The sequence below is a fragment of the Phascolarctos cinereus genome, unplaced genomic scaffold (genome assembly GCF_003287225.1).
Source record: "Phascolarctos cinereus isolate Bilbo 61053 unplaced genomic scaffold, phaCin_HiC Scaffold_9;HRSCAF=440, whole genome shotgun sequence".
Lineage (NCBI taxonomy): Eukaryota > Metazoa > Chordata > Mammalia > Diprotodontia > Phascolarctidae > Phascolarctos > Phascolarctos cinereus.
The window spans coordinates 144,632,461-144,651,343 of record NW_027556402.1 but is presented as its reverse complement, the minus strand read 5'-3'; positions in this window follow the sequence as shown (position 1 = coordinate 144,651,343).

Genomic DNA, 18,883 nt, shown 5'->3' with positions numbered 1-18,883 from the left:
CAATTTCTATCAAACTTCAAATATGAGCCTATGGAAAAATTCTTCCTATTGTTCAAGAATCAACTTAGCTAAATATAGAAAAGACTACACCTGAAGGTGGGCCATTGGGTGGCAAGTTATTTAGACTATGGTGACATGAAATGGGCAAAAACACAGGACAGCTCTAAGTCCTGTGTAGCTCCTTTTCTCTTAGGCCAATGGCTATGCTGGAGAGGCTGATAAAAGGGCAGAGAGGGCTAAGATGTGCACTGCCCAGATTGTCTATGAACATTAACCATTAATGATCACTTAATATATGTCACCTCCATCCAGCATCAATGGTGACCTACTTTTGGAGCAACTGAAGAACATAAATATGACATTCTTGCTATAAATGAAAGAAGACAAAAGGTTGCAGTTAAATCAGGGGGGAAAATCAGCAGCATAGGGGTTCTCTATGGAAAAGGGAATGAAAGAATTGAAGCTAGTTTCTTCATGCATTTAAAGGAGGTAAGAAACATTTTGGGGTACACTTGATCATTGGAACTTGCTGTATTCACAATGAACATAGCTAAACCACAAAAATAATGTAGCTCTGATGCCAACATCCTTTACAAAGGATGAAGAATAGAGAAATTCTATGAAGAATGGAAAGAACATTCAAAAGAAGTCAATAGATAGATAGATAGGTAGGTAGGTAGGTACATAGGTGCATAGACAGATAATCTTGGTGCCTTCAGTGGCAAAGTGGGCACAAGGTAAACTGGTGAAAACTACATTGGAAAATACAGTTTGGAATTAAGAAAGGAAGGAAGCCAAAAACTTAAAGACTAATTGGAAAACGAAAATCTGGACAGCACGCTTTCTTCAGGAAGAGAATCAAAAAGTGCTGATGACAGTGAATACTGAATGATGCTACAAATAGACACTACAGTAAATTTCTTCTAACAGGTAGGAAACAACTATAGGCATAAAAGTCACTTCAGAATCAGCTTTCTGCGCAATCAGATAATTTTCTAGACAGAGTCAAGGTTAAATAAATAACAGATTAGAATAAAGTAAAAATAATGGCTGACATATAGCACTTTAGATTTTGCAGAGTGCTTTACATTTATTATTTCATTTATGCCTCACAACAACCTTATGAGCTAAGTCCTACAAGTATTATATTATTATTCTTGCTTTATAGATGAAGAAACCAAGGCAAAGAGAGGCTTTGCAACTTGCCTCCAATCACATAGCTAGCAAGTGTCAGAAGCAGGATTGGAACCCATGTTTTCCTGACTCTAAGGTCAGTAATGTCTGAAATTATAGTAGTGCCAACTTGTCCTTTTAAAATAAGCTGTTGTCTGTGAAAAGTGGGAAATGGGCAAAGTAAAGACATTTACCATTTCATCACTTCTTAGAGAAGTTCAACCAATGTTCAACATTTGTTGTGAAGAGAAACCTCAAAGAGCCCAGAAAGTTTCTGCATCAGCTTGGCTATAAGGACAGACATAGCAACTAAGATGTATTTTAAATATAGGTTTAGAGTACTAGTTCAATTTTTCAAAACATTATGGAGAATGACAGAAAATTGTGAGGAGTATTTTCTCACAGCATGGTAAAAAAAAAAAGTTGAGCTTACAGAGAATTAGCATCAGGCCTACCTGAATTATATTGGAGACAGAAAGATAGAGAGACAAAGAGAGAGGGAAAGGATAATTTATGTGATAATCTATGTAGAAGACTTAGCAAATCTTACAGCACTGGATAAAAGTTGATTCTATAAAGATAATAGCTGTAAAGTAAGGTGGGCCAGTTATGTACCAAGAATGAGAGCTAAGATGTGGAGAGCCCGAGGACGCTGGTATCCCTGAGATATGAAAAGAAGCAGAAGAAGGTATCTAGAGCATTGAGTGGATGCTTGATGATGCATTTATGGAAAGATATGGATCAGATTGTGCAGGATCTGGGAAGACATAGGAAGATTATGATCTGCTCCTGGGACACCACAAATAAAATTGTAGATTCATCTAAATAGCTAATAAAATGTTGATGAGCAGCCTACAGTGACAACCTATTGATAACGTTGGATACTTGATATGAAAAACAATTGTTCAATGTTAAGATTTGTGGGTGGAAAGTATGAAGAGACTCTGATAGAACAAGGCTAAATCTGACCCAAATCTTGATGTTATGCTTATCTTTTTGGTGTAATCAAAGTTGGGACAGGTCACACAATTATAAATTAAGTGGAAGTTTCATAAGAAAATTGCTATGCTGGCACGCAATTTGCTGGAGATAGCCTAAGAAACAGAAACCCTAATGTTGCTGGAATGGAGACAGGTTGAAGTGTGTCTTGTCAGGCGAAAAAGGAGACATTGTGGTAAACATATTGATGTCCTGATGCATTCCAGCTGATGATTTATGGGAACTCATGGGCACATCTTGTCATAATGAAGGCTATGATGTGCCAAACTGATTATTATTTTGAGAATGATAATTAGAATTATAATAAGACACTGAAGCAATACTCTTGTGAATTTGGGGACAGGACTTTTCTGAGCCTATGCTAATCTCTGCTCTTAAGGGGAACAGCATCCTCATCTGATTGACTGCAGGTCTGGCTATTCAGTACATCGGGTAGACCTGGTCCTCTGCAGCCACAGCCCAGATAATTAATCCTTGTGATGCGATCTGACAATTTTCTTTGCATGACCTATTATAGCCTTGGCATCAGCAGCCACAGCTACTGAAGACCCAGTGAAAAAGTTGTTGGCATTGTCAAATGATTCAATAACAGAAACTGACAAGGTTTTATTAATGAAAACAACATTAAAGAAGATGCCTTACCATCTAATTTGCTGCTACACCCAAAGGACCATATTAATCAATGAAAAAATAGATGATCAAAGGATGATCACTATGGTATCTATCCACTGTTTTACTTTTCTAGTCAACATATTCACCAGAAAAGAATTAATCGTACCTGAAAACTTGTAAAAATTCGCACCAGTGCAACTGCTGCCACAATGTAGGCTAACAACCAATGTGAAAAGAGAGGAGAGAGACAGAGAGAGAGAGAGAGAGAGAGAGACAGAGAGAGAGAGAGAGAGAGAGACAGAGAGAGAAAGAGAGAGAGAGAGAGAGAGAGAGAGAGAGAGAGAGAGAGAGAGAGAGAGAGAGAGAGAGAGAGATAGACTCTTAACAAGTTCTAATGCAAATTTTCCTTCTCCAGACTTTATAACAAAATCTTTTATTCTTTTACAACCCACCAATTGCTTTCAGCTGGGAGCAGACAAAAACTAGTAGTTAGCCCATTACAAGCCATGATAGTGTACTGTATATTTAAAGTTTAGTTTAATTCAATTGAATTTAATTCAACAAATATTCATTAAGCCTTTACTCTATGCAAGGGACTATGCTAACATGGAGAATGTAAAATGAAAACAGTCCCTGCCCTCAAGTAGCTTACATTCTTGGAAGAGGGGATAGGGCAGAGGGTTAATATGCACAGATTCAATTTCGCTCAACATTTATTAGGCATTTACTATAGATGCAAGGCACTGTGCTAGTGCAGCACTTGAGCAGCTTACAATCTCCTAGAGATTACAAAATGCACACAGAAAAGTAAATACAAGATAATTCGACAATGGAGGGAGTACTTATATGGAAAGACTGAAGGCTTCCTGGAAAACAATGGTGCTATGCCTGAGCACAATCTTAAAGGATAATAAGAGTTTTGAAATAGATAATGAGAGTCTGCTCAGGCTTGCCATGAATGCAGGGATGCAGGAGATGCAATGCCAAGTTTGAGAAACACTTAGTTGGAATGTGAATGTATCAATATGAGCTAGCAGATACACCTTTTTATCTCATATTCTTTGGTTCATTGGGTAACTTGAAAGAATTATTTCAAAATAATTTTCAACTTTTTTTGGTCGTTGAGCATTTTTCATTAGAGTGTGGCCAAATGCTTTATTTTTAAATTGCTATTTGTATCCAAGTAGGAGTTCGTTGTAATTCTGATGACAAGCTATAGTTTTAGAGTTTAAGATGGAAAGTGCTGTCCTTTCTTGGGGTTCCTTCCACTCCACAGGATATAAGAAACAATAGTGAGCTAGTACAATGAAGAATGCTCATCTATACAGCCTGAGAGGATTTTTGGGTGTCACTAACTGGCAAGAGCTCATCAGGACTGGTCATTCAGGCCAACCACAATAAAATGGCTTGTTGCTTCCCTCTTAATTGACTCCTTACTGATATTATCTGAGCCCAACCTTAAGGACCCAGACTGGTGAGTACTGACCCTGTTGGGTCCCCCCCCCAAAAAAAATTCCATGACAATAATCAAGAAAGCCTGCCCTACAACCACAAAGCACACCATGCTCCCAACAATTTAAAACAAATAGCGTGGGGGTCAGCTAGGTGGCGTAGTGGATAGAGCACCGGCTCTGGATTCAGAAGGACCCAAGTTCAAATCGGGCCTCAGACACATAACACTTACTAGCTTACTAAGTGACCCTGGGTAAGTCACTTAACCCCATTGCCTAGCCAAAAAAAAAAAAGCCTGACATTAATTATCTGGCAATTTAGTTTAGTTATTCTTTACCTGATTTTTTGCAATCTGTAATTTGAAGAGTAAATGGAAAGTATTCTTTAAAAATATTTATGAACTTCCTTACATTTCCTCATTGTCCTTACCTTCTTACTTATCACCAGAAGTTCTGCATCTGATTTGCATACAATTGTAGTAGGTCGGCGGGTGTTAGTTAACAGACAAGTTTCCTAAAAATAAAAAAGAAATACATTCATTTTAGAAGCTATTTTTCAATTCTAACTTTCATAATAGAAGCTTTGGACCTTGATTTCTTCAATTACACAAATAAAAGGATTAGATGGTCTCTAAGGTTCATCTACATCTAAAATTCTATGATTCTATGGGACATAGAACTTCACTTTCAATCACTCTCATTTGGGGAACTGATTTTAAAGTAAATTATTTTTACAGAATTATTAATTTGAATAATTGATAAAGCAAGAGATTTATGTCACTGGTCTAGTTCCCTTTTCCAAATCGTCAAATGTGCCAATTAGTATTAATTTGTTTTATAGAAATGGAGGTCTTATCTTTCAGGAACCTATAGACTGGAGCATGCTTTTACAATTCATAGGATCTACTGTCTTAGCAATGTGAGTATGAATCCTATATACAAATCACAACCCACCTTGCTTTTTAATCCTGTTAACTTTATCATGTTTTCCTATAAATCTTCTTTCCTATAAATCTTTCAATATCCTATGGATTTAAAATCGGTGCAGGTGGAGACAGACATGAGGAACAATTCTGAAGCCCAGAGGACGTGAGCATTATAACACAGCCTAGGGAAAACATCACGTATCACACCATAGGGCAAGCAATTTTTAGAGGCCAATCCATTTGAGGAGAGTAGGAGTAAACACCTAGGACCCCAGAACACAGGGTCTAATGCAAGAAAAACCATGGGACATCGACCACATGGGAAAGATGCAGAGACCCTGTGACATTACACCCATGCATGTATGTGGTGTTGCCAGGATACCATGAAGCCACTGCTGGGGAGGCTACCAGTAGAGAAGGAAAGGGAGCAAGGAGTGGGGGACAGTCTGAGGAGCAGTTCAGCTAAGGCTTGGCAGTGAGGTGGAGGAAGCATGTCAACTGTTAGCCCCCTATTTTAACTAATTCTCTTTTCTGATTAGGTGTTAAACTTAATTGTTTCTACCTATTGAATGAGTACGTGCGATATCAGTACTCTCTAAATTTTAGCACTCTGGAGCAAGCTCCGTTTACCTTGTTCTACTTATGACAACATCTATTCTCATTACATAATCACCTAAGTTCCAATTATACAGTTCCTAACCGGCATATTTTATACTATTTCTTGCATGTATGTCACAATGGATAGAGAGTTGGACTTGGAGGCAGGAAGAACCAGTGCCTCAGACATTTAATAGCTGCGTGACCGTGGAAAGGTCATTTAATCTCTCTGTGACTCAGGTTCTTCCCTTGTATAATGAAAGGGTTGGAATAGATGACCTCTAAGTTCCCTTCCAATTCTAAATCTATGATAGTATGATCTACTAGCTGTGTGATGCTGGGTAAGTCTCTTAACATTTTTGTGCCTCAGTATTCTCACCTGTAAAACAGAGACACTTCTACCAAACATTATTATTGTATGAAATCAAATGAAATAATGTATGTGAAGCACTTTGCAAACCATAAGGCACCATATAAATGCTAACAATTATTATTATTCATAAAATACTATAGCTTATTTCCTAGAGCAGCTATAAATTCAAGGAGCAGAATGTCCCACCAAAAAATAATACTGATGCTTAACTCCATTGGAGTGTGTGTGTGTGTGTGTGTGTGTGTGTGTGTGTGTGTGTGTAAAGATTCAGGGAACAGGGGAAGTTTACTTTTAGGGATTGTTAATGTGGTTGGATCTCCAGGCATGGAGAAAGTTTTAGGGTTCAGTAAAGTCAACTCACCAAACATTAAGAGCTTACTCTTTGCCAGGCCCTGTGCTAAGCACTGGGCAGGAACAAAAAGAAGATTGGCTGGGGAGTAAAGCCTGTCTGAGGAACTTTCATATTCTGGACTGTGATACTAGAGATTTAAAGAGAGTTTCGAGATGAATAGTTTCTGATATAAAAGTATATGGTTTTTTTCTCTTTCGTTTTTAAATAAATCTGAACTAATGTCTGAAAGGATAAAGATCTCATTTCCAAGATATGTGATAAACTGATTCAAATTTATGAGTCATTCTCCAATTAATAAATGACTTCAGTACATGAACAGGCAAGAAAAGAAACTCAAGCTATCTGTAGCCTATGAAAAATGCTCCAATTCATTCATAATTAATAGAAATGAAAATTAAAACAATTCTGAAGTTCCACCTCACACCTATCAGATTAACAAAGATGGTTTAAAAAAAGAGAAAGAAAGAAAGAAAAGAAAATGACAAATGTTGGAAGAACTAAAAGAAATAAGCACATTGATGGTAAAACTGTGAATAGGTCCAACCATCCTGGAAAGCAATTCTGCACAAAAAGTGACAAAATAGGGCATGCCATTTGACCCAACTATACCACTGCTAGGTACATACCACAAAGAGATCAAAGAAAGAGGAAATGGTCCTATACATACAAAAATACTTATGTCAGCACTTTTTATGGTAACAAAAAAGCTAAAATAAGGGGATTCCCATCAATTGGGGTATGGTTGAAAAAACTGTGATATAAGAAATACTATTGTGCTGTAAGAAATGAGGAAAAAATAATTTCAAAGACATATAAAGATCTGTGTGAACTGATGCAGAATGAAGTGAGTAGAACCAGAAGAACAATTTATGCTATAACATCAGTATTGTGAACATTCTTTTTTTTTTTTTTTTTGCTTTTAGGCAATTGGGGTTAAGTGACTTGCCCAGGGTCACACAGCTAGTAAGTGTCAAGTGTTTGGTCTGATGGCAGATTTGAACTCAGGTCCATCCTGACTTCAGGGCCGGTGCTCTATCCACTGCGCCACCTAGCTGCCCCTATTGTGAACATTCTTAAAAGACTCAAGAACTCTGATCAACTAAATGATAATAAGAAGACTGCAACCTACCTTATGACAAAGAAATAAGTGATTAACACGTAGACTAAGAAATTAATTTTTTGACATGACCAATATAATAATATGTTGTGCTTGACTGTGCTTATGTAACACAGAAGTTCTCTATTTATTTTTTTTCAATGTGTGTGGGGGGAAGTGGAAGAGAAAAAATGAGTGCTTGATAATTAAAAAAATGAAATTGGGCAATTCGTGATTAAAAAAAGATAAGTAAATGCATTTTATTCTGACATCCTCCTCTAAAATTGTAGGGATATTTTAGTTGCTGTTTATCAACATTTCAATTTCTGGCCTTCTCAGTGGGTGGTGAATGGGGCTGGAGGGAGAGAGAGAGAGAATTTGGAACTCAAAATTTTCAAAAAAGAATATTAAAAATAAATAATAAAATAGAAATTTTTTTAAAAATAAAAAGCATTCCAACTTCAAAAATTTCTAGCATTTGGAAGAATATATCATAACTCCCCCTACTAATCATTTCAATATAATCATAAAAACATTCTTAAAATTAATTAGGCTAAAATTTTCTTAGTAAGTATTTACCCCTACAAAGTCTCCTTCTTCAAATTCACTTATAATTTCTGAGTTGGAATTTTCAGCTGTTAAACTTGATACAGCTGCTAATTTTCCAGAAAGCACAAAGTAGCATTCCATTGGCCAGCGTCCTTTCTTTATAATTACACTTTTAGCTTCGTACCTGTCCCCAAAAAAGAAGACAAATGTTAAAAATGAGTCCTATAGTAAAACAATAAATGACAAGTCACAGTGACAAAAGCTATTGTCATACAATTCAATATTAAACCCCTTCCACGTATGAGGCATTATGCTAGGTGCTGGGGATACAGAGACAAAATGAAAAACATTCCCTTACCTTGAATGGAGAACAGTGGTTGTCACCATCTTGCCCAAGAAAATGTATTTGTGGAGGCAGATCTACTAGGAAGGGGTTATGTAGAATAAACAAACAGGCCCAGGGGTTATAGGATATTCCTGTCACTGGATCTGACAAGCCTAGAGCTTACACGTCACATATGACATGCTCATAGAGCGGGCACGGGAAAAGGTAGATATGGAAACTGAGCCAGAAACACGCTATTGAACACAGACAGCAGATGGAGTTAGAAGCTGGTTGTAAACATAGGTTCATAGGCTTACAGATATAAAAGCAGAAGGTCTCATGTTACCAACTGAGGAATTCAGACCCAGAGAGATTTGCCCAGGGTCAAACATAGCAAATGACAGAATCATTCCTGCTGAAGACAATGAATATAAAATTGTCAAAAATTTCTCCAGCTTTGCTCCAGAAAAGAAAATGACTGTACCTTGGTAAGCTCCTTGAGGGATCTCCCTGACAGTTGTGCCATGATAATGAGAATTCTCTTGGGTCACAACTCTTAGTGATTACCACATCTGTGGTAATAAAGCTGCAAATACCTCCCCTGGTATGTCATCAAGAGTGGTCTTGATGGGTCACACGATTGCTGACAAAAGATGCCTCTTTGGCTGCCATTATAACATAGTCAGTGATGGGGGACCTAGAAGAGAAATATTCAAAAAGTGCAGCTCGATGAGCAATTGTTATGCCTTCCATTGCAAGTAGGGGTTGGGAAAGTAACCCCAGAGCCTGCATTATATAAATATACGAATAGGAAGCATTATACAAGATAAACTAGTAGATCAAAGAATGCCTTATCCTAAGTAACATGACTACAAATTAATAAACATTTATTAAAAGCCTACCATGTGCTAGGCACCAGTGATAAAAAGACAAAATAGAAACAGTTCCTGCCCTCAAGTCGTTTACTAAAGTACAGTTGTTCTCTTTGCTGATGTAAGAGGAGAGAAACCTTTACAATGCTACTTTCATTACCTTCTGTGGAAATGGACCACAAAGACCACAAGATCAAAACGCGATGATTCTGGAATTTTCATCATCTCTATTAATAGGCAGCAATTTCTAAGGCAACCATGGGAATACCTAGGCTTAAATATCATTTAACTCATTTTTATTAGTGAAACAACATTGATTAATTAGTTCTTCTAATTCAGAATAATTCCTCAAGATCATGGTTGATTCTCAACCTGTCTGTCTGCAATGGGGAAAGCATAAACTCTGATCCTAAAATATGGAAATGAAACACTGGGCCACGTGGCAGAAGGAGGAGATCCTATGGAGGTGGGCAGGTGAATATGATTTTGTGTATTGGTCACAGAAAAGAATGATCTGAACCTCAACATGGCAGAACTTTATTACTATAAAACTACTTGATTTCAAGAAGCACTGTAGCATCAAGTAAAGAAATTCAGAGGTTATAAGAATACTAAGGAATTCAAAGGGAATGATATCATTATATAGCTAACAATGTTTTAACCAACAAGAAAATACCACTTTTGAGCGTAGGTGTTTACTTCAGCAGTTCCCATGGCCAGAAAAGACTTATGTTGCTTCTTTCATCCTGCCTTGGCTACTTAAATACCTATGCGACCTTGGACAAGTTACTTCCTCTCTCTGGGTCTCAGTTTCCTTATCTGTATAGTGGGGGGCATTTAACTATATGAGCCTGTTTCTTGTAGGTGTAAATCTTATGATCCTCTGAACCACTTTGTGGCTTTGATGAATCATTGGGAAGTATAGCCAAAAATCAACCTCAGATGGCTCTGGAGGGGATGCTTCTAATGGTTTTGTTGTAATCAAGTAAAGCTAGGATGAATGCTTTCAGAGTTGATCAATATGGCACTGATATATGGGTCATGTGCATTAAGGACCTTAGATTGCCCCCCTCCCATGACTTAATCATAATGTCAAGACCACAGCTTTTGTGGGTTCTGCTGCTCTAGATTTGTTTAGAGTCATTTTTAAAAGTATTTGGAGGCGTTTGGGGGACAGCTTAGGTGAGTTCTTGCCTTTACGCCACCATTTTTGTCATTCATGTGATAACTGCATAGACTTGCCAGCAGATTTCTCAGTGGGTTCTCCAAGAATAAGAAAGAGAGAAAGAAAGAGAGAAAGGAAGGAAGGAAGGAAGGAAGGAAGGAAGGAAGGAAGGAAGGAAGGAAGGAAGGAAGGAAGGAAGGAAGGACTCAGCAGAGTGTAGTGAAAAGAGCATTGTATTGTGAGTTCTAATCCTCCCTCGTGCCTGGTTGAGCTTCTGTTTGCTCCTCTGTTAAATGTGGGCACTTGTAAGGAATGCTCCCCAACGTCCCTTCCGGCTCCTTATCTAACCTAGGCTTTACACCTGTCATCAGCACAAGCCGTCAGTGAAATCTACCAGACCGGAAGGAAGAAGGAAGGAAGGAAGGAAGGAAGGAAAGAAGGAAGGAAGGAAGGAAGGAAGGGAGGGAGGAGATAAAATCAGTAGACCTGGAACCACAAAAGATAGAGTGAAACAAATTTCCAGCCCAAGACCTGGAAGGTCGACAGGAAAGGTCTGTGGCACTAAGCTGAGAGAGAAGCACAGTCCAGCACAGGACCTGCCAGCACAGACCGGCCTCAGGATGACTGAATCACTGGCAGCTGTGGCAGTTTCTAGACTTCTCAGCCTACTCGTGCCAAAGACAATTTAGAAGGTTAGCAGGAAATATTTGGGTGAAGGAAGAGCACAATCCACCACAGGCTGTGCCAGCAAAGTACTGGCCCCAGCAAACCAGTAGCAGGCCTTAGGAGTGATGGAATCAGTAGTGGCAGCAGCAGCAGCGGCTTATGGAGCTGTCAGCCAAGAGATGGTAAGGGGATCAAACAATTGGTCAGAAGGAGATTACAGGGGTCTCTTTGGTAGCACTAAAGCAGGACTCTGTTGCTTTGCCCATACTTGGATCTAAGTCGCAGTCCTGGGTGGCAGTCCCAGGGCAAGGAGGAGTACTAGCATAGCCGAGCTTATGGCAGCACTAGAGAAGGAACTCTTCTCACAGTTCCAGGGCAGAAAAGAGTGCTTGTGGTCACTCATAGACCAGAACACAGTCCAGGAGAGGGGTAAACACCTCTTCTTTTATCATACCATTCGGAAGAACTGAAAACTTACAGGTCCATATAAGTATCTCTGAAAACAGCTGCACAAAACTCCTAAAGCAGAGCCCTACCTTAACAAAGGGTTAAAAAGTCAAGTAATAAGCTGGGGAAATGAGCAAACAATGGAAAAAAAACTCAGATTATAGAAACTTACTTTGGGGACAAGGAAGATCAAAACATACAACCAGAAGAAGACAACAAAGTCAAAGATCCTACACCCAAAGCTTCCAAGAAAAATGTGAATTGGTCTTAGGCCATGGAAGGGCTCAAAAAAGATTCTGAAAAGCAAGTAAGAGAAGTAGAGGAAAAATTGGGAAGATAAATGAGAGTGATGCAAGAAAATCATGAAAAACGAGTCAACAGTTTGCTAAAGGAGACCCAAAAAAATACTGAAGAAAATAACACCTTAAAAAATAGACTAGATCAAATGGCAAAAGAGGTCCAAAAAGCCAATGAGGAAAAGAATGCCTTAAAAAGCAGAATTGGCCAAATGGAAAAGGAGGTCCAAAAGCTCACTGAAGAAAATAATTCATTAAAAATTAGAATGGAGCAAATGGAAGCTAATGACTCTATGAGAAATCAAGAAAGTATAAAACAAAACCAAAAGAATGAAAAATTAGAAGGCAATGTGAAATATCTCATTGGAAAAACAACTGACCTGGAAAATAGATCCAAGAGAGATAATTTAAAAATTATTGGATTACCTGAAAGCCATGATCAAAAAAAGAGCCTAGACATCATCTTTCAAGAAATTAACAAGGAAAACTGCCCTGACATCCTAGAACCAGAAGGTAAAATAGAAATTGAAAGAATCCACCAATCACCTCCTGAAATAGATCCCCAAATGAAAACTCCCAGGAATATTATAGCTAAATTCCAGAGTTCCCAGGACACGGAGAAAATATTGCAAGCAGCCAGAAAGAAACAATTCGAGTATTGCAGAACCACAATCAAGATAGCACAAGATTTAGCAGCTTCTACATTAAAGGATCAGTGGGCTTGGAATATGATATTCCAGAGGCCAAAGGAGCTAGGAGTAAAACCAAGAATCACCTATGCAGCAAAACTGAGTATAATCCATGAGGGAGAAAAATTGATATTCAATGAGATAGAGGAATTTCATGCATTCTTGAGAAAAGACCAGAGCTAAATAGAAAATTTGACTTTCAAATACAAGACTCAAGGGAAACATGAAAAGGTAAACAGGAAAGAGAAATCACAAGGGACTTATTAAAGTTAAACTATTTACATTCCTACATGGAAAGATGATATTTGTAACTCATAAGACCTTTCTTATTATTAGGGTAGCTAGGAGTATATGTAGACAGAGGGGGCACAGGTGTGAGTTGAATATGAAGGAATGATATTAAAAAAATTAAGTTATGGGGTAAGAGAGGAATGTGCTGGGAGAAAGGAAAGGGATAATAGAATGGGGTAGATTATCTCACATAAAAGAGGCAACATAAAGCTTTTACAGTGGAGGGGAAGGGGGAAAGGTGAGAGGGAATGAGTGAACCTAACGCTCATCAGAATTGGCTTAAAGAGGCAATAACATACACACTCAATTGGGTATAGAAATCTACCTTACCCTATAGGAAAGCAGGAGGGAAGAGAATAAGAGGGAGTTGGTAGAAGGAGGGCAGATTGGGAGAGGGGATAATCAGAAGCATACATTTTTGAGGAAGGACAGGGTGAAAGGAGAGAATAGAATAAACAGGGGCAGGATAGGATGGAGGGAAATATAGTTAGTCTTTCACAACATGATTATTATGGTAGTGTTTTGCATGACTACACTTGTATAACCTGAATCAAATTTCTTAACTTCTCAATGGGGAAGGGGTGGGAAGGGTGGGAGGGAGGGAATTTAGAACTCAAAGTTTTAAAAACAAATGTTAAAAATTGTTTTTTACACGTAATTGGGGAAAAAATAAAATACCAAATAATTATGCAAATGCCTTGGATGTGTTTTCCTAGTAGTATAAAGCAGTTCCTTCCTGAGAGGTTTTTGTGTTACGTTGTAGCAATGAACTTAGAAAAGGTTTTCTATCATTCAAAGCTCGCATCTTCTAGAAATATCAGCGAGGTAATCACTGCAGTTTTAATGACAACAAATATGGCAATGGCCCTTGTGGGAAAATATGACAGCTGACTGTATTGATGATTGATCCTGCACAGAGGAACAGAACAATTTCCATCTTGCACCTGCAACTATTCGTTGGAGTTTCAGTTACTATGGTATTCCAAAGCTTCATGTGATTGTTTTCTCTGTATATATTAAAACTCTGGGACCTTACTGTCATGTGAATAATTAAGATCACCTGATCCCAGACAACATGGGCTGCTGTGACAGTTTCTGGACTTCATTTTGATGGCTGTGAGATAGCATATTCTCACAAGATGGCCCTTTTTGCATCATCTTTTTGACAATCTTATACCAGTACCCAGAGCAGTGATGTAACTGTACGTTTGTATGTCTGGTTTGATCTACTTGTATTGCAAACTGTGCCTTTCCTGAGGCCTGCTGAACCTCTTGGCAAGATCTCTCTATCCGGGTATTATGGACAGTTTTGTTGGCCTATAGGTAATTACCAGGTCTATACTCAAAGCCTTTTTAGTAGGTGGGACTTGCCAGAGTCTGTGCTCCAGTACCACAGCTTCCAAGAACTCGGGATTGCCTGCACACCACTACAGATCCATTTTACCCAAGGCACTGGAGTGCAGCTGGGACGAAGACCTAGAGGATGAGCCAGAAGTCTTCAGTTTATTCTGACTTAAGGATGGAAGGCTATAATGTGTCTAAAACCAGTATCTTTCTAAAAGAAGGGGCAAGCCAAAATCTCATTTAAAGTGAGAGGCAAGCAAGCCCGCAAAGTGGACATAAAAGAACATGAAAGAGTGAATCACGTGACTAGAGGGGGAATGAGAGGGAGAGAGCACTGGTGCTTAGCATTGCCACTGCCCCCAAACAAGGATAAGATTCTGGGAAAAGACCACAGCTGAACAATGTAGGATCACCCAAATCCAATAGAGAATGGTGGTGACTGTCACTGATACCAAGAACAAAGCTGGTGAAACTCCTGGCTCCCCATCTCTTACCTCACTCTGACTCTTGCACTAAACATGTACCCTATTCCTAATTTCTTTAAGAGTGATTCTGCCTTCTGAATCTATGTTTTCTCAAAAGAAATTGGTTTCTCTAAGCTATAGTTCTCTGTATGTATATGTGTATACATGTATATATGTGTGCCTTTAGGGGCATTAAAAGGAGAGCAGTACCCTATGGTAACCCAAGGACACAGAGACAGAAAAAAGATTATTTTTCTAGTAATTTGGAATGAAGGTATTGATGAAGGGGAAAGGCATGCCCAAAGGCAAAATACGGGAAAAGAGTGGCTCTGCTCATATGAAAGTGAGGGCCAGAGAAAGGGAGTAACTCTTTAGCCAAACATCTTTTCAGCCTAAAACCTCCTTATTCCCAACAATTGCAATATCATGGTGAGTCACTGGAGAATGAGCTGGTAGAGGTAACACTGAGTAGTTTTAATTTATGCCAACAGAACACAAGCTCTGGCAGGCTCTCTGAAGGTAGGTTATTATAAATGTAAAATTGTCTCAGTCCAGAAGCAACACATGTTCAACATGTGATGAAGTGTGACAACAATGTCATCTAAGAAGTCCCTGAAACTTTGAAATTGAGACAGATTCTGTTATATAATCAGCAGTGCCATCAGCTGGCTATTGATTTCACTACATTTTAAGTTGCTAAAAAATAAGTGGTGAAAAGTGAACTTTGGGAGTTTTTTCCCCCATTTTTCTGACTTTGGAGAGGTTGTTCTCTGTTTCTTTCTATTATCTTTCATGTAGCTAGCCCTGAAATCTTAGCTTGCTATTAAGGCTGTTGTTTATTTTCCTTGTTTTTAATTTAAGAATAAAAATTCTGATACTCTCAAAACTCTTTTTAGTTTATTCTTCCATTTTGTTGTTTGGATGTTTCTTTGGTGTTAGTATGTGTTTGTATTTGCTGTGTATGTGTTTTGTTTTTTGTTTTAATATATCTATGATAGTAAAGGTGCCTAGAGAGCCAGACAGATATAACTCAGCACTTATCTGCTTGGTGGATGAACCAGGGTTTTCAGTTAGCACTTTGGCCACCCCTTTGCCATTTTGCCATTCCTTCTAAGTAACCACAGCAAGAAGATAGTATGGGCTGCTGGCCCCAAGTTGGTTCTCCCTGTCTTTTGCCACTCCAGTTGCTGAGGTAGAATGTGATCAAAGTTCTTCTTTAATATTCTAGGCAATATTTGGGATTCTAGTGAACTGATACCTGAATTGTGCTCTTTCTTAGACTCCATCCTTCATCTTCCTCCATCTCATCAGTATATGCTATTGGCATGGGGGGGGAATGTGTGAGCAATGGTTGAAGGTCTATTTCACACAAAAAGACAGGAAATGCTATAGCCTACTGTAAGCCTCAGCAAACTCTGCATCAGTAGGGGAATAGAATCCTTCACTGCTACCACTCCATTCTTCCGCTTCATTTCCCCATCCCCCTTGCCCCATGGTAATTTTAACAAGGTCTACTCCTTAGCTATAATGGCCATATTGGTAATAATGTCCAGTATATAGCATAGCAACTGTCTTCTACTGGAGCTCTAACTAGGCTAATCACATTAACTTCTTTTATAGCCTTCTTTCATTCAACACTCCAAACTCCTCACTTACATTACTTCATTTCTCCTCACTTACAGCATGAAGATAGTTCCATGGATTTTGTGTCTTACTGGCTGTCCTATATACAAACACATCATTCTTTACTATCATTTTTCCTGATGAAACCACACACAGAACCATTTGAGAAGGACTTCGGTGGTGAGAGCTCTCATTTCTAAATCTTCAGTAACTGTGATTGCTGAGGAGGTGGGCAGTGTCCCCACTAGGGTTGCTTCCTTGGATGATTGGGGTGTTGCAGAATGGAGGCAAAGCCGGTGGCTTAGGAGTCTTTGGGGTATGTATGACCCCGGGTATCGTTCCGCTTCAGCTCAGCTGATGGTTGGCTGTCAGTTGGTGGTAGCAGTAACTGCCCAGGCCTTAGAGGACGTTGTTCAGTTTATCAAATTCCTTAGTCTTCAATAAAGGAGGGGTATTAAGAGATCTCTTATTTTAGAACCCAGAGATGACTAGTAGCATAATAGCCAGGGACCACTCTGTTGTTTGCTTCAAGAGAGAAGCAAATGCTGTTTAATAATTCAACAAACATGAAGTATTTGCTACGGACAAGGCACATCACTACTCCTACTCCTACTACTATTCCTACTACTATTACTACTGGGTGTATAAGTCAAAAACAGCACAGTCCTTGGTCTCAAGGAATTTACATTTTCCTGGGGTAATACAACATACACACACACACACACACTCACATATATGCGGAGAGAGAGAGAGTAAAGAAAAGCAATTTCAGAAGGGAGAAAGAATTAATAACTGGGGACAGGATAAAGGGGAGGATTAGGGAGACATAGAGTAGAAAGTGAGGATCCAAGTTAGCTGTCAGACCGACATCAAACTTTCTGCTAGGCCACCATCCAAAGCACCAGTCTGTCTGGGTCCTGGTGTCTTGAGGGTGGAGTCATGCCATTTGTGGCAGGGGTGTGCTGGAGCTGGCTTACCCGGGTCCCAAGAGCTGATTATTAAATTTTCAGGGCTGAGTATTTACACCTTGGAAATCAGTAAACACTACAAATCAGGTCTTGATTTATTCAGTTTTAGCTGTATTCCAACCTCATCACCAGAAAAGGTTACGTGCTAGTTACCAGTATCAGATAAAGGCAGGACAAGCAAGATTTAATTTTATCATTGCATATAAATTATCCTGGAAATCACCTCAAGCATCAACTTACTGAAAAATCCAAAGGGTATAAAAGATCCCGGTGTTGCATTCAGTAGCACACATATGCATAGCACGGAAGATGGATGGTAAGTGCTCTGAAAGAAAAGTCTCATGTTCAAGTAACAGAGACATAAATGTCATCACAGAAAAGTCAGGAGTAATCCATTATCATATTTCCTCTCTTCCATACTGCTAATCGTGAATCAGGGCCAGCCATTCTCAGCCAGGTCGTCATGTTGACTGCCAGATGCCCATTATAGTTTCTAAACATCCCTAAGTTCATCATCACTTGCTCAATAGCCTACTTCTCCCCCTGGCACAATATTTCCAAGGCAACCCATTTCTTTGGCAGCATTAAAATTTGAAAATACTACTATGAACTGAACACTTCAAATATTCACATGCAATAATTATATATTATGCTGGAGTTACAACTCCAGGATGATTTTTCAAAAGCTTAGTGAGTAATGTGAAAGAAGGCATGCATCAAATATTCTACTTCTCATGCCTAGATTTTTAATTTTAGACTTTCAGAACTTTTCATGTATATTTTGTGGGAAGGAACATGAGGATCCAGACTCCATCATCTTACAGTCATAGATCTGATTGGAACACTGAGAGGTTAAGTGACTAGCCCTTAGCCACAAAGCTATTAATTGTACTAGGTGGGACCTAAACTAAGACCATCCTGACTTCCTGTGGGCCCTCTATCTACTCTACTACATTACTTCTCTTTTAATAGACATGTGAGGATTTTATTCAATTTGATGGAAACTTTTTTTTTACTTGAAATTTTTGTTCTTGTCAACTACGGATTCAACTATTCCAACATGAAGACAAGAGAAGCTATTGTCTCTTTTGCTAGGGACAGAAAAACGGTTACAATTTGTTTACAGTTAATGATGAAAATATATCCATAAAAGTATATATGTATGATATAGATATAATTTATATTTATTTATTTTATAGATATATAATGCTTATTATTAAAAAAGATCTCTTAGAAGCATGGAGCATGAGGCTACTATAGGACAGCAGGTAAAGCCATGCCTACCCAGGTATGAGCACCATCCTTGATATATATGGAAGCTCCTGCTATCAATGACATCATGGATCTGATTTTAAAAAGAAGCCACAAGGTAGGTTGAAATGACACTGGACTGAATTAAGAACTTAGGTTTGAATCTTGGTTCTGACAGCTAATAATACCTGTGCGGCCATGAGGCTTTCCGGTTGGTGGACTTATTTTCAATTTATATGGTTTTCCTAGGAGAGGGTCAATTTTATAATAAATATCAATGTTGCTCTTCATTAAATAAAATTAGGTTTTAATACATTTTAGTTTCTATCCAATTTCTAAAGATTGATATTTTAT